At 51.3% G+C, this 16,777-nt stretch overlaps 1 pseudogene; it reads right to left on the reverse strand.

Moving 5' to 3' along the window:
- LOC135891771 (complement C3-like) overlaps nucleotides 1-16,777 on the reverse strand; it is a 154,390-nt pseudogene that overhangs the window by 12,165 nt on the left and 125,448 nt on the right.

Here is a 16,777-nt window from a genome sequence, read left to right on the forward strand (position 1 = left end):
AGCCAGCTCCAACCACCAGGCCTGACTGCCTAGAAGCTAGGGCCTGACAGGATGTGGTGGAATCTCCATCACTTCAAGTCTTTAAGTCAAGACTGGATATCTATCTAAGAGACATCCCACAGCTCAGCTAGAAGTTATGGGCTTGATTCAGAAATTAGTAGGTGAGGTTCTCTGGCCTGTGTCATGCCGAAGGTCAGACGGTCCCTTCTGCTCTTAAAAATCGGAGTCAAAAGTCTGGATTCGTTTGGATCTGGTGCCGGGAATATGAATTCCCCTCCCCCTCCCAAAAGGGTTTGGATAGGAGGTTCTAGTCAAATCCCCTTTCTCTATAATCAGTGATCTGTACTAATCACACAGAGAAGCATGATACCTCTGCTGTTCTGGCCACCAGAGCGTTCTGGTTTAAGATTTTGTAGTTTAGAGGATTAGCACGGCCCGGCAGGAGAATAGAAACGTCCAAATTCAGGTCTTTGTGCTGTGGAACGTCTATCTGGTACTGCGCAAGAGCCTGGAACACCATGATGGTCGCCTAGAACACCAGGAGGAAGACAAGAGGGTTACACCTTATTGTCCTCTTGCGCTGAACATCTGACAGCTTCTAAAGAGACTCTTTAATGAAGACGGTCCAAAAATACAATGAAAGAAAACACCAGGGTTCCACTGGGTGTCACGCAGGCAAAGGGTTATATGATAATATTACCTGGCTCTTCTGTAGTGTTTCATCAGTAGATCTCCAAGTACTTTACAAAGCAGTACAATATCTTTATCCCCATTGTACAGATGGGGAAACGGAGGCACAGGGCAGGGAATTAACTTCCCCAGGGTCATCCAGGAAGCCAGTGGCCAAGCCAGGAATAGAACCCATGGTTAATAAATAAATCGTGCATGGTCAATTAGCTTCCCATTGCCCCAGCTATTAACGGGCCAATTGTCAGCTGGACAGAGCGCAACAAGATAGTGGCTCCTTCTATGTATATGTAACCCACACACCTCCTGGTGGCACCGAGACCACTTAGAGAGAGAGATTATTGCTACAGCCTTGGCTAAGGGCCACGTGGCTTTTAGCTCATGCAGGAGAGGCTCATGCATTTAGCTCCAGAGGTTCCCAGGTTCGATCCCGCCCACCGACGACCGGGGTCTATCGGTATTACAAGTGGGGGCTTGTCCAGGACTCGAACGTGGGACCTCTTCCTAAATGCATAAACCTCTCCTGCATGAGCTAAAAGCCATGTGGCCCTTAGCTAAGGCTGTAGCAATAATCTCTCTCTCTAAGTGGTCTCGATGCCACTAGAGGGAACAGAGCACCATACCCAGGAGGTGTGTAGGTTACATATATAGAGACATCTATGCCACACACAGCACAGTGTTAGGGATAGAACACATGCCCATGACTCAAAAATATAGACCGCTCCCAACCGAGCTTGTAGCATCCATTTAGGTAGAGAAAAGACAAGACTCAGTAGCAAGGAATGTAAAGGGACTTCTCAACTGAGGCTGATGGACACAGACAGACCCTATAGTTCCTAGTGGCCCCCGTACTCCAGGGAAGGGAGGGATATCTGAGGACACTCCATCTTTATTTAGCTATCACTAGCAGTAGGGCTTTTATCCTCTCCAGTGCCTCGTGTAAGCACAATTTAAAAAAAAGAATCCAAAAAAACATAAGCTTACAGTTCTACTTAGAGATGGATTAAACCCAGATCGATTCAGATTAGTCATGATTCAACAATGGCTTTGTCATATGGACTCAGACCGTTGGTCCTACACGCCTGGTACCCTGTCTCCTGACCAATGGCCAAAAAACAAACAAATGCCAGAATGAGTCCAGATGCGCGTGTGTTTCTGCCCATGGGAAGAGAAGGCCCATTGACTCCCCAGGAACAACTCAGTGTCTTAAAGTGAAGCATGTGCTCACACCCATCATCTTGGCAGGATGGAGCCTCTAGTGAGAAGATTCGGTCATGCTCCTGTGCTGGTCTCTGCCTTAGGTTAACAATGGCAAAGACCTGATAGGTCACATTGCCCATCTCCCAGGCAATGCAGAATTGTTCTCTACTGGGCATTCCCCAGGGCTTTCTACAATGACTCAAGTGATCGGAATCCCATCCCTTCTGATGGGAGGCCTTCCCACAAAACAGTCTCGGAAGGATACCCGGGACTATAAGGATCATACTCACTTGGGTAGATCCATATCCCCCTCCGTAGTAGTTCTGCTCTCTCAGCCATCTGACTATGGGACCAGTCAACTCATACTTCTTCATTTTCAGCAAGGCTAGCAAGGCGTACGAGGTGCCCTCAATGTTGAAGGTGCGGGCGTTCCGCTCTTCCCAGCGATTTCCCTCTAGGCAGCAGCAAAGAAGGTGAGCTAAAGGACTCTTCCCAAGGACACCCATTTATTCTGAGCAGATCTGACTGGACCATACCATCACCTGACTCCTTCCCCAACTTTCTGCACGGAGGATCGGTAAGTCGAACCGATTGTTGCCCCTTTCAGGCCGAGCAGCTACAAAGTATTTGGGGTCTTGGAGGATTGTTTCAATTACAATGAGGAATTGGTGATAGCCCTCAGGTACGTTCTCTGGTGTAAACCTGATTGCTTACGAAAGTGCACAGAAAGTCCCACTTCCCTGAGCATGAGAGAAACCGACAGCAGGCAACTTACTTGCTGAGAAATCCCCAAGTCCGCCTCTGAAGTGAGTTCTAGGCCCAACAAGCAATGTCTCTCTCCTTGTTTCATAACACTTCTCCAGGCTTTCAGCTGGTTTCTGCCTCCAAAGCACAGGGTGCAAAACCAACATACTAGCCCCTATGTTTGCAGTCACGGAAACCCCTCAGCCCACATGGCTTAGCTGTTGACCTGCTGTGTGCCTTGGGCAGTCCCTACATTGTTTTTAGCTGTGTCTACTACAGAAAGAGGCTTGATTGCTCCCTCCACTGAGTCTGAAAGAGTGTCTGGCACACCCATTAACTTGAACAAGGGCCTGGTCTACACTTAAAACTTAGGTCGTCATACCTGTGTGACTCAGGGCATGTGAAAAATCTACACACACACACCCTTCCGGAGTGCTATAGCTATGCCAAACTAACCCCTAGTGCAGACACTGCTAAGTCAATGGAAAAATGCTTCAGTTGACCTAGCTACCGTTGACTATGGTGGTGAAGTTCCTACAGAGATGGAAAACCCCTTCCATGGGTGCAGTCTGCGTCTACAATAGGGGGTGATACCGGCATAGCTACAGCACCGTAGCTGTGCCGCTCTAGTCCCTGCATTGTAGACATGGCCAAGGTCTGTGACCGTTTGGGGATCAAAGACCCACCTGGCACCTTTCAACATAACATTGTTATATCTAGACAACAGCTTTGTCCTGCCCTGTTTTAACTATCCCAAACAATGGGGCAAACTCCATTTTCTTAGCGGGCAATATTATTCTATATCCTCTGAAATTCCCCTTTGTTCAGTTTCATCCAGTTACATCCTCTTGACCCACTCTTTTCTCTCTCTTTCTCTTTGGGGTTTACATCCTTTAGATATACGTACAGGGCTCTCCGATTCCTCCTGAGGTCAAGTAATACCATATATCTCTGCCACATCCAGATCTCAGACACATTGGTGTAAATCTGGAGTAACTCCACTCAACACACGAGAGTTACTCTGAATTTACACCCAGCCCAATCAATTTCAAATCTGGCCAAAAGGAACAATTCTATGCCTGTTATTCATTCTTCATAAATTAATCCCTCTCCAACCTAGAATATCAGGGTTGGAAGGGACCTCAGGAGGTCATGTAGTCCAACTCCCTGCTCAAAGCAGGACCAATCCCCAACCTCCTTTGCTTCTCTTCCCTGAACCCCATCCTGACTTGGCCACATCTTTCCAGTACTTGATAAGATGCCCTCATTTACCTGTCGAAGCTTTCATGAGCGCCTTCTCGGTGTCCAGTCTCCCCACCATCGCTAAGGCATAGGACGCAAGAGCCACAGTGTAAGGTCTGACTAGAGACTGGTACCTTTGGGCTAAGTAATCAGCAGCTTTGCTGATGCTGCCTTCCAAACTCTAGGAGGTGACAAAGAAAACAAAAGAAAATCAAACTCGTGAGTTAGGCTGAGGTCTTGGGTGGTGTTAGACTCATAGACTTTAAGGTCAGAAGGGACCATTATGATCATCTAGGCTGACCTCTTGCACAACGCAGGCCACAGAATCTCACCTACCCACTCCTGTAACAAATCCCTAACCTATGCCTGAGTTATTGAAGTTAATCTAACACCAACAGAACCTGGTCGTCGGCAGGCAGGATGGGACCTGCAGAGCTAAATGCATGAGCCTTTACTGCATGAACTAAAAGCCCGAAGTCTCAAGAGCAGACTCATTAATCTCTCGCTAAGTGGTCTCAGTGCCACTAGATGGGAAGAGAACACCACACCCAGGAGCTGTGTGGGTTACATTAAGACATTATAAATTCATGTGGCTTCCAGCTTTATTTAATTTCACAGTGAATTTTGTGCTGGTGAAAGATGGAGGAGGCATGAAGACATGGAAGTGAGATATTTGAAGGCAGCGAAAGGGGACATTTCTGGACCACATGCAGTATGTCATCAGGAGTGAGACCAAAGTCTGTAGCAGGGCCAGCCCTAGCCCAAATGGCACCCCAGAGCATCTTTGGCGTCCCCCCCCTCTATTTGTTACATTTTGAATACCTTATTTTTTATTGCATTTGTAGCCCATTTCACAACTTTGATGCACGATTCACATGCATGATTTATCCACCTCTTCCTGTCCCTGCCCTGCCCCCTCCGCTGAGGCCCCACCCTTCCTCTGTCTCTTCCTGCCCCCACTCCGCCCTCTCCCTCAAAGCCCCCCCCGCCAGCCTGCCACTCCCTCTTCTCTATCCCCTCCCCCTCGCGCTTTCCGCCAGCCGCTTGCTGATCAGTGGACAGCCCCAGGGACCTGCTAAACAGCTGATCGGCAGCCAGCCGGGGCACCCCCTATTTTTTTCCATGGGTGCTTGAGCCCCAGAGCACCCATGGAGTCGGTGCCTAAGATTCTCTTCGTCCCCTTTGTATGTGCCCACCACATCATCTCATCCTCCTCTTTGCAGCTTCTGTCTGATACCACAGACCAGGGCCAGATTTAGGGGCAGGCAATCCAGGCGACCACCTGGGGGGTGCCGGGCTCGGGGTGCTGTTTTTGTTGTTAAAGAAAAAGGGGAAATCGAATGTTTGAAGTAAAACATTTCCGGTATTCCGTATGTGGATTCATTTTTCACTAACCTCCTAGAATGTTCTGGACCCATAAGCTTTGTTTGTATAAGCTTAGAGGAAATTTTTTTTTTATTTGCTTATATATGGCATGAATAAATGCAGATTTACTAGCTCCTTCCCCAGCAAATTCCACATGCCACGGGGCGTGGTTCATAGGGGATGGAAAGATGGGAAAACCTGGGTATGAACATAGAAGTGCACATACGGTGCAGAGATACTCACGTTGACTTGATCCTTGCAGATGTCCTTGGCCTCTTCCAATGCAATAAGCACAAAAGCCGTTAAAGAGACATCAGGCTCAGCACCCTTGTACCCTCCCTAAAGGGAAGCGAAGGACAGATTTGGGATAAGAAAGTCCCCCGAGTACCATGAAAAGAAAGAATTAATCCCAGGCCCTCAGCATAGGAAATTAGAACACATGCTTCCTAGAAAGGTACCCAAGAATGGACTCTCAGTCATGGTTAGACCTATCGCTGAACCTCCCATTGTCTAACGAACACGTGTCGTGCAATGGGCCAGGTTCTGATCTCAGTTACTCCTTTGTCAGTGTGGAGGAACTCCATCCAAGTCAATAGAGACGCTTCGTATTAAACCAGCGTGAGAGAATTTAGCTCACCAGGCCGGTGCTCAGGTCCTACCACTAGCTCCCAGGCAGCTTCCCGTGCGTTAATGGATCAAGCCCCAGTGACATCAAAGACCGAACTTTGGCCTGTGAATCACCAAGACAGCTGCGCTCCTCTGGGACAATGCAAATCACTAAGCCCGGGACGAAACGCATGAGAGGCGAGGACAAGGCATTTTCAGTCGAGGGGAGTTGGCTGGGGAGACAATGCCCAGGGAACATCAGGCCAGGCCAGAGCCTAAGTGTCTTTAGTAAATGCTGCAAAACTATCCCCTTTGAAGACATCTTCCCACCACAAGAACAATACTCACATAACAAACCCAACCCCCTTCTATCTAATAAACCCACACACGGACACCCCCTAAACCCAGATATGGACACCCCTTCTGCCCTAAACCCTAACACTGATACCCCTAACACAGAGACCCCTTAAACCCAGACACTGACAGCTTTAAACACCAGAGGTGCAGGAACAATGTTTATAGTGGGGGTGCTGAGAACCATTGAATCAAACTGTAACTCTGTATATAATGGAAACCACTTGAAGCCAGGGGTTGTTGCAGCACCCCGCGCACCCCTAGTTCCAGCACCTCTGCTAAACCCTGACACCCCTTCAAACCCTAAAACCTAACACTGAGACCCCTAAACCCCACCACTGACACCCCTAAAACTTGACACTGATGCCCCCTAAATCCTGACACTGACACCCCCTTCTACACCTTAAACCCTGACACTGAAGCCCCCAAACCTTGACACTGACAACCCCTTCTACCCTAAACCTTAAAACTGAGACCCCTAAATCCTGACACTGACACCTCCAAAAGCCTGACACCAACACCCCCTTTTACCTTATAAACCCTAACACTGACATGCCCTAAATCCTGGCACCTCTAAATCCCAACCCTGACACCCCTAGCTCCAACAATGACCCCCCCTTCCACTCCTAAACCCCGAACAACAACACAACCAAAAATGATCTACCCCCAACAGAATGTTTACCCCCAACAAGGGAGAAGTGCCAAAGACTCCATGAAGTCCACTAAGGACTAAATAGATACAATCTGGCCCATTGGGCCTGAATCTCCATTCACTGCTGCCCAAGTAACTGCACTGGGTTGTTCCACTGATGGGAGAGAGAGACAGGAGATCAGTCTGTGTGCGCACAGACTTTGGGATGTAGCCCAATAAGATGTCCCTTTGAATTATGAACCAAGAAGTTGCTGTGATGATTGAGGTGGGTAGTGATTGGTGTGTAAAAGTCAAAGGAAACACATACAACCATCTCTCCGTGGGCTACAGGGGCATCTTCTTGGAAGACTCCGTCCGGTTTCTGCTTTTCCAGGATCAGCCATTTCACCGCCCCACAGATAACTTGGTTTTCAATGGGCACCAGTTTCTTAGCCATGGCAAAGACCTTCGCCACGTACGCCGTCAGCCTGAGGGCAGAATCAATCACATCACGGTCACTCCTGCCTTCCCGGAATTGCCTTCAGTGTGAAAGCTGGACCGTCTGCACTCAGGTATCAGTTGAGACATTTCACAGCAGTAAATGGAGTGAGGTTCATGTGGGTCAGTTTATGGTAATCTGAGTGAGCAGGAGCTAGGGAAAATGTCACCGCTTGTCTGGGAAAGCGCATCCAGACACTGCTCCCTATTACGGCTGGCTCTACTTGAGATGTGCCGAGCTCATGCCGCGTGCAGTGGTATGACCAGGATGGTGGGGTTGAGGGCCCGCTGTGGACAGCTGGCCACTGGGAACTGGACTGGAGAGTCATCAAACTCAACTTCACACAAGCCAATGAACAGTCGTCAAAATGGTAACGGTCATAGGTGCCGACTCTGTGGGTGTTCTGGGGCTGGAGCACCCACGGGGAAAAATTGATGAGTGCTTAGCACCCACCAGCAGCTCCCCGCCCCAGCTCACCTCCACCTCCACTCTGCCTCCGCCTCCTCCCCTGAGCGCACCACGTACCTGTTTTTTCCCCTTCGCTCCCAGTGGTTGCGCTGCGAAACAGCTGTTTCATGCAGCAAGCGCTGGGGGGGGGGGGAAGAGGGGGAACGCGGCACACTCAGGGAAGAGGCACAGCTGGGGCAGGGATTTAGGGAAGAGGTCCAATGGGGCAAGGAGGGGGTGGAGTTGGGGCGGAGACTTTGGGGAAGGGGTTGGAACAGGGGCGGGGTAGGGGCAGGGAAAGGGTGGAGTCAGGGCGGGGCCAAGAGTGGGAAAGTTGGCGCCTATGGTAACGGTTAGTCTGAGCAAGCTACAAATTAGCCACCTAAAACTGAAAGGACCTGGAGTTCATTACTAAGGCAGCTGCAGGCCTTAGGGCCACCCTGGGGGCAGTCTGAGCAGCGGCTGGAGCAGCGGCCCAGGAGCAGCCCCGGAGGCCGTTGGAGAGCAGTCCCCAGGGGCCTCGGAACAGCGGGCGGCCGGATGCAGTCAGACTCTGCCGCCGAAGCAGGAGCCAGCTGTCAGCCCCCGGGAATCCCCCAGAGCAATGGCGCTGCAGGGACCCCCCAGAGCAGCAGCACCCCGGGGACCCCCAGATCAGTGGCGCCCTAGGAGCAGCTAAGAATTAGTCAGGGGTGTGACACCCTGACGGGGTATTTCTGGTAAAAGTCATGGACAGGTCATAGGCCGTGAATTTTTGTTTATTGCCCGTGGCCTGTCCATGACTTTTACTAAAAATACCCATGACTAAATCTTTGCCTTATTCATTCCCAATCCCTCAAGCCCTCCGCTCGCCCCACACTGAACTGTCACTGAAATCACTGGGGGCCACATTTACAAGGTATTTAGGCACCTAAAGATGCAAATAGGCACCTAGCGGGATTTACCAAAGTGCCTAAGTGAGTTAGGCACCCAACTCCCATTGACTTTCAAAGGGAATTAAGCCCCTATTCTGCTCAGGTGATTTTGTAGATCCTGCCAGGTGCCTATCTCATCTTTGGGCGTCTTTCCATTGCCATCTGTGGGAGTTGGATTGGGTACTTTTTTCCCATTGTGTGTGTTAACCTTTGCCCTCTGGTTTTGGGCTGGAGACTGACTTGCTCTGGCTCATGCATTGCATGTGTAGGGTCAGGCTAACGCTGATCAAGAGGATGCAAAACCCACTGTCCTCACCAAGTGCTTGATGGCCGGGCGTTGAAAGCAGCATATGAGAAGTCGGGTTTTTTGAAAGCCATCTGCTGCGTGTAACCTGAAACAGGGAGAGTAAGAAGGAGCTGTGCAATGTCTGGCGAGTCTCTAATGAGGACTTTACATGCGTAAGGCAAACTAAGTCAGAGCTGTGACCCCTGCCGTGGCTGTCTGAGTTGTGTGGCTCTCCCTTTTTCTGCAGGCGTCTCTCAGGAGGGACACAGCACAGCAACTCAAGGGAAGCAAAGGCAGAAAGCTGTCTGGTGGGGAAGCCGATTGGCATGGACACTGCCCTGTTCCTCACCAGTATGAATCCTCCCTTCAGGGTGGGAGTGGGGCCAAGTGATTACAGTGTATGGGGACCTGGGAGGTGGGATGCCTGGGTTGTATGCCAGGCTCTGGGAGGAGAGGGTGGGTTAGTGTTTGGAGCAAGGTTCTGTGGGTCAGGACTCCTGGGTTCAGTTCTCAGTTCTGTCACTCATTGCGTGATGTGATGTTGGGCAAGTCACTACCTGCCTCAGTTTCCCCATATTGTAAAAGCTTATGGGATGTGATGTTTGTAGTTCAGATGCCGTACCTAATTTAGACACCCCGCGGTGTAGTGAAAGGGACACCTGTTGAAACCTACCAAGTTCTCTCAATGGTCATGAGATTCTCTATCCTTCCTCGCTACCAAGTGCCAACCTGACACGGATTTGAACTGTGGGTGAGTGGCCTCCACCCCACGACCATCCAGTCCACTGCACAACAGCCATAGACCAGCAATGAACTGGAGCCCAAAAGCCCAGCAGAACTGAAAACGGGGTTGGGCCTTTGTCTGCATAGGAAGGTCTATTCAGAGTTATCATGACTAATGCCAACGTACATTGTGGGAGGGATATTAAACCTCATGCTTCAGGTCTTAAACCAACCTCTAAAGGGAGTAGGAGACCAAATGTGGGAGGCAGATTCTCTCTCTATTTTAGGGGCTTATCCGGACCCCATTCCCATAGTACCGGGGTGCCTCACAATCTTCAATGTAACTACCAGGGGCGCCAGAACAGGTGGGGCCAGGGAGACATGGCCTTGCCCACTTTTTTCCTGCTTTATGGGTGAGTGATGGGGGAGGAGGGGGCGGAGAGGAGTGAGCGGCAGAATGTGGGTGGAGCAAGGGAAAGACCTCGGGGGGAAGAGGCCTACTGGGGCGGGGCCTCGGGGCGGAGCGTGGGTGGACGCATAGGGGGAGGGGCAGAATGGGAGCAGGGCCACGCTCCAGGTGACGGTGGGAGTTTGCGAAGCTCCTGCCATCTACCCTCACAACCCCCCTGTGCAGCAGGGCACTGCGACTCTCCCCATTTGCAGAGGTTGGAAATGGAGTCACAGAGCGATTAAGCGATTTGCTCAACATCACACCCAGAGTGTGTGGCAGAGCAGGGAACTGAACTGGTGTCCCCTGAGTGCCAGGCTACCTCCCTGATCCCTGGACTCTCTATTGCCCAATGTGCTTAACATGAGGTTTCTGAAGCATTTGGTACCAGGCACTCTCCGAGACAGGCTACTGGGCTAGATGGACCTCGGGGCCAGTCCTGTGCGGCAGTTCCTGTGTCCCTAATGCGAGCCTGAAGAGGGATTTGCTGTCTGGCATGAGAAGTACTTACCTCGCATGATCAACTTGATGGCTTCTGCCCTGCGTTCCACCCCGATCCTTTCCCACTGCTCGGTGCTGTCCAGGTAGATGGTGGCGATGACCGGGGGGGTCATGCCGATCATATTCTGTTCCCCACAGCCAGACGGCGTCACAATGAGGTGCTTCAGGTTGGCCCCGTCGATGGAGTTTTCTACAATGATTGTCACAGGGTTTCCTGGCCAAGGAAATAACACGGCGTGAATTCGAGCACCGAGAGCAGGCGCTGGTGGGGACAGAGAGACAGACAGACCTCTCTGCGGGCAGTGGCAGATTGAGAGCTCAATCCTGCACAGTGCTGAGCACACCCAAACCCCATGAAGGTTGGATCCTAACCCAGCAACAATTGATCCGGGCCCTGTGTGCTGACAAGGCCCTGGCAATGCTCTGAGCATTTCTCACCAAGCCCTCCTAGGCTACTTCACTCCAGCCCTGCCAGTGGTAGGGATAGAACCTGGATACTTCCACTCTGAAAGCACCAGCCCTTGCTGGTCAAGCTAAATGGGGTTAAAGGAAGGGCTATTATCCACATTTTACAGATGGGGCACTGAAGCACAGATAGGCTAAGGGTGCTGCCCAAAGTCACCAGGAACGTCTGTGGCCAAGCAAGATCTTGAACTCAGGCTTCCCAAATACTAAGCTGGGCGTCAAACCACTAGGCTATCCTGTCCAGAGACATAGGCTTCCCCCTGGGCGCTCCTTATTTCTTTGCACACATCTCTCCTGTGAGCATCTTGCTTAGCCACATGCCAACAATGACTTTGCTGTATCTTGGCCATTAATGCTCGATAGTGCACGTAGACAGTTGTAACAGAACCAAATGGGTAATCGGTCCACCTCCTGCGAATGTGGCTATCAGAGAAGAATTCATTGCTCCCTTCACTCTGTTTCTAAAGCATAAAACTCTTTCAAATCAGAGGCTCTTGCCTTGGATGCTGACTTTGGTCTCCGATTCTGTGTCTGGAACCCTGTCATCCATATCTGCCGCTTTCACCTTCTCTTCCTGGACTCCCCCTGAAAAGGAAGGACAAGGAGAAGAGACAGTGAAATGCCATCCGTCCAGCCGGCTGAGCTTTGCTGCTGGTTCTTGAATAATACTCTTCAACGCTCATAGAAAGCCCTGCACAATCCACTGATGTGCTAGGGCAAAGGGAGGGAGGGGGCAGCTGAGATGGGAATCAGGAAGCTATGAATACGGGGCAGGCAGAGGTGGCTGCATTTCAGTGGCAGCTGAATTGCTCTGCATATTGCTGATTCTAGTCTTCCGAGATGAGCCTGATTTTGACCTCCATCTCAGCCAACACGAAACCAATCCCTCTGAAATCTCCCACACAATATCGGATGCCAGGGTAGAATTTTTCAGGGAAGTTTGCTGCAGATTCGATTAAGGGTTTGGGTTAGATACAAGGGCTCCAAAAACAGAGATGCCCTCACTTAGATATAGATTGTGGAATTCTTTGAGACCTTCAAGATGAAAGGCGCCACGTAAACGCAATGCAGTGCGGCTACTCACCTGCTCCTTTCGCAGATGGATCCAATACTACAGACATAATTGTTTTGCTCATCCTCATCCCTTCCGGCTAGAAAGGAATGACAAGAGCATAGTAAGCACAGTAGCATTCAGAGACAATGAAGAGCAGTAGGAAAAGGTGAGCGACTTGCTGATCTTGAGATCAGCGTGAATCAGGAGTGACTCCACTGGAAGTCAGCGGTCAAGTGAAACTGAGATCAGGCTCCATCCCAATGAGTCTGGAATCTGACCTCAGGTTAGATGGACCTTTGGTCTGACCCAGTATGGCCGTTCTTATGTTCTTATGAATCTGCCCTACAGAGTCTGGCAGGGCGAGGAAGTGAGAAGCTCAATTCATTCCATCATTGCTCTGTGACCTCCCTGAAGGACCTTTCTACTCCCTGATCTTCAGTGGAGGATCTTCCTTTCACCCAGCATTGCAGTGATCTCCTGGGGCAGGCCAGTGGGACGCCCTTCACAACCCACCAATGCTGCTCCTTTGCTCAGCTCTCTCTGCCGAGTGATATGAGGTTCTCCCTGGGTGCACTGATTCCGGCACCCACTGGTCCAAGGAGCAAGACCCTGGGCCTGAGGAACTGACCCTAGGTCTTTTATATGACGGCTCAGAGGACTGAGTGTAAGATAACCAGGCCAGCCCCAGCCCTGCTGTAGTTGCCACAGGGAAGGGGAGGAAGTGGGATGAGGATGGAGATGCAGGGTGTTAATTTAACAGCTAAAGGTACAGCACCAATTCCAGAAGCCAGCCAATCTAGCCTCCAGCCTCTTGCCCTCCAGCAGACATCCCCCCCATCCCGTCACCTGATACCTACCACAACCTTCAGTTTCTTTTTCACGCCATCAGACACAAAACTGCGCAACACTGCTGCCTTGACCTCAATGTCGTGAGATCCTAGTTGCAGCGGGACAATCACTAATGGCACGGCCAGGGAGGACTTGGCTTTGATGTCAAGGATCTGCTGGTATTTAGCCTTGGAAGTGGATGCGCTGCAGAAAACTGGGTTGTGCAGCAGCTCCAGCCGGACCTGAGAAGAGAACAGAGATTCGTGAGCGGGCAGTCTACTCTGCACACCATGACACTGTAGGGCATTGATCCAAAATGCACCCTCTGACTGGAGTTTGCCTTTAATCTTAATAAATAACAGACAGGACTGTACTTACAACGCACATGACTGTATCCTGACCTCCTTCCTGAGAGGCCCTTCAGGACCCCCTCTAGTTCTGTCCTGCCTCAGAGAGGCCCTCAGCCTGTGGCGTTCCTGAGTGGAAGTAATGAGACCCACCTGGTCTGGCTACTGGTGTGAGTCAGCAGAAAGCTCTGAACCTGGTACCTACTCACAGATTTGAGGCCCAACCAGAGAAGAATGGCAGACAGAAGGGTATTTTTTTATCTCCCTCTATATCATGCAATCTTGCCAGAAGCTGGGAATAGGCAACAAGGGATGGATCACTTGATGATTACCTGTTCAGTTCATTCCCTCTGAAGCACCTGGCACTGGCCCCTGTCAGAAGACAGTATACTGGGCTAGATGGACCATTGGTCTGACCCAGTATGGCCGTTCTTATGGTCTTAACTGGGTGGATTCCATAGCCTGATCCTTCAAGGTGCTGAGCACCCAACAAGGTCAATGGGAGACAAGGGTGTCCAGCCCCAAAGGGATCAGGCCCTAGAAGAACAAGCCTTCCACCATTTTGTTTTGGTTTCACTGTCTGTCAAAGCATTGACACCTCAGGTCCACTGTAGAGCCCCATGAGGCGGTGAGCTTACCGTAATTGTTTGGTCCCGATAGTTGTAGAGAATAGCCCGGATTTCCACCTGCTCATTCCTCACTACAGAGTAGGGCAGCCGGAGGTCGATGAAAAAATCTTTCATTACTGTTATCTCATAGGGATCAGCCACACAGATCCCTGCAATGGGGAAAGACCCAGGGTCAGAGACTGGGGGGCTTATACTTTAGCCCTGAAATGTGTCTGTCTCCTCGATTGTTCCATCTCACTGTGACGTTTCCAAGGCCCATTGTGGCCTGGGGTCTTTTCCCCATTAGGGTGTTCCTCACCTTTGGTCTCTGAAAGGCTCACAGCCAGGACTTCCCAGGTGGTGATGGAATCCTTCAGGAAAATAGGCACCGTCTTGGAAGAAATTCTACATGGAAAGAGAAAGACAGAGTCTTTTACAGAAGGAAGGAGCTAGGACTCATGGACATTCCCCAGCTAAGGGTCTAGACCAAAGGTGGGCAAACTACAGCCCGTGGGCCACATCTGGCCTGCGGGACCCTCCTGCCTAGCCCTTAAGCTCTTGGCCTGGGAGGCTAGCCCCCGGTCCCTCCCCTGCTGTTACCCCTCCCCTGCAGCCTCAGCTCACTGTTCCATCGGCGCAATGCTCTGGGTGGCGGCGCTGCGAGCTCTTGCCGGGCAGCACAGCTGCAGAGCCTCGGCCTGACCCGGTGCTCTGTGCTGGGCGGTGGTGTGGCTGGCTCCAGCCATATGGCGTGGCTGCCTGTCCTGATGATCTGGGCGGCACGGCAGTAGCACCACCAGCCACCAGTGCTCCAGTCTGCGCGGTAAGGGGGCAGGGAGCAGCGGGGGTTGGATAGAGGGCAGGGGAGGTCGGGGAGTGGTGGTCAGGAGGCAGGGGTGTGGATAGGGATTGGGGCAGTTAGAGGGTGGGGAACAGGGGGGTTGAATGGGAGCAGGGGTCCTCGGGGGGGCAGTCAGGAAGGAGAGGGGGGTTGGATGGGGCGGCGGGGGGCAGTCAGGGGCAGGGGGTCCGGGGGCAGTCAGGGAGAAGGGGTGGTTGGATGAGGCAGGGGTTCCGGGGGGGCAGTCAGTAATGCGAGGAGCAGTTGGATGGGGCAGTGGGGGGCAGTCAGGGGCGGGGGCGGAGGTCCGGGGGAGGCCAGGGCACAGGGAGGGGTGGATGGGGCAGGGGACCCGGGGGGGGCACAAGGGGACAGGGAATGGGGGGTTGGATGGGGCAGGAGTCCCGTAGGGGCTGTCAGGGGGTGAGAAGCGGGGGAGGGGGTCGGATGGGGGTGGGGACCGGGCCACACCTGGCTGTTTGGGGAGGCACAGCCGGCCCTCCATACAATTTTGGAAATCCGATGTGGCCCTCAGGCCAAAATGTTTGCCCGCCCCGGTCTAGAACCTTCTATCTTAGGACTGACATCCATGGTAAAGCCTTCTTCACCCAACCACTGAAATATAGAACCATCTCTGAGGAGGAACTCAGTGGTCCAAGTTCTGCACCAGCCACAGGACACAATCTGTTTTAAAAATCTCAAGGGTAGGGATATTAGTTCTAGTGTCCCGGTCTAATTCCAAGCAGGGGAATTATATTCCACTCCAGTGGAGAGGGGCCTGACCCATCACTTCATTTACCTTTTAATAAAAAAAAAAAAAAAAAAAAAGGTTCAGCCGTCCAATTAGAAAGCACCATCAATATCACCATCAGCAACCCAATAACACACCCTGAACAACAAACAGAAATGAGGAATGGTTCCCGAACAGGATAAAAGGCCAATGCTAAACAGCCAGACACCTACATCCATATTCTAGCACCTAAATCAGCAGCCTGGTTTTTCATTAGGGCTGAAGCCAGGGGATACCGCTGGCTGCTCAGCACCTCTGGAAGTTGGGCCAGTTCTTTTAGGTACCTAAATATGGGCTCAAAACTGGAGTAACTGAATGAAATTCTCTGGTCTCTGTTATACAGAAGGTGAGACTAGATGATCTAATGGCCCCTTCTGGCCTTAAGATCTAGGAGTGACTATGAATATGGATCAGCTGCTGAATGCTGGCCCTAATTCATGACAAATACTCCAGCCGGCTCCACTGGGGATCTTGCTGTGGAGAGACACTGACTTCAGTGGGAGCTACACCATACCACGTCTGAATGTGGCCCTTTGATGAATGGGAGTGACACGGCCACATGCTCTTACCCCAGTTCATTTGGTCGCTCAGTCAGCTGCTCCACTTGCCACAGCCAGCTCTCTGGAAACTGGCTCCTTGAGGTGATATCTTCGTCGGACATGAAATCTTCGTCCAAGTCACCTGGGGAATCAAATCACAGACCGTCTGGCTTTGCTGTGACATTGATTGGGATGGGGGCAAACCTGAAAGGATTCGGGGGTTGGCCTGCTCTAGAACTGATGTGAAAGCATCCCTGATTTGACCGACGTAGCCAAGTTTTGATGCTGCCAGCCCAGAAAAGCATGAATTGGAGTTTGGCTTCTTCTCTCCATGCCTGCCTTGCTGTTTCCCCATGAGCTAGCCTTTTCTGGGCTCCTATAACACTGGTATAAGCCACTGGCTCCGTGCTACATATGTGCCCTCTACTGGATATTCTGCAAAGGGTAAGAGCCTACTACTATTCCTAGATAGGGGAGTTACCCCTTTAGCTCAAGTGGTAGAGGACTGTGCTTTAGAAACAAAGGTTGAACCTCAGTGGTGACCTGTGAAGAGGTTATTACCCTGACTCATCTGGGTCCCCATATCAACATGGTGCAACACTAACAGAATTGCTGCCACTGCATTCATGCCCATCTCCCCCATGGGAGATCTGTGAAC

The sequence above is a fragment of the Emys orbicularis genome, chromosome 19 (genome assembly GCF_028017835.1).
Source record: "Emys orbicularis isolate rEmyOrb1 chromosome 19, rEmyOrb1.hap1, whole genome shotgun sequence".
Lineage (NCBI taxonomy): Eukaryota > Metazoa > Chordata > Testudines > Emydidae > Emys > Emys orbicularis.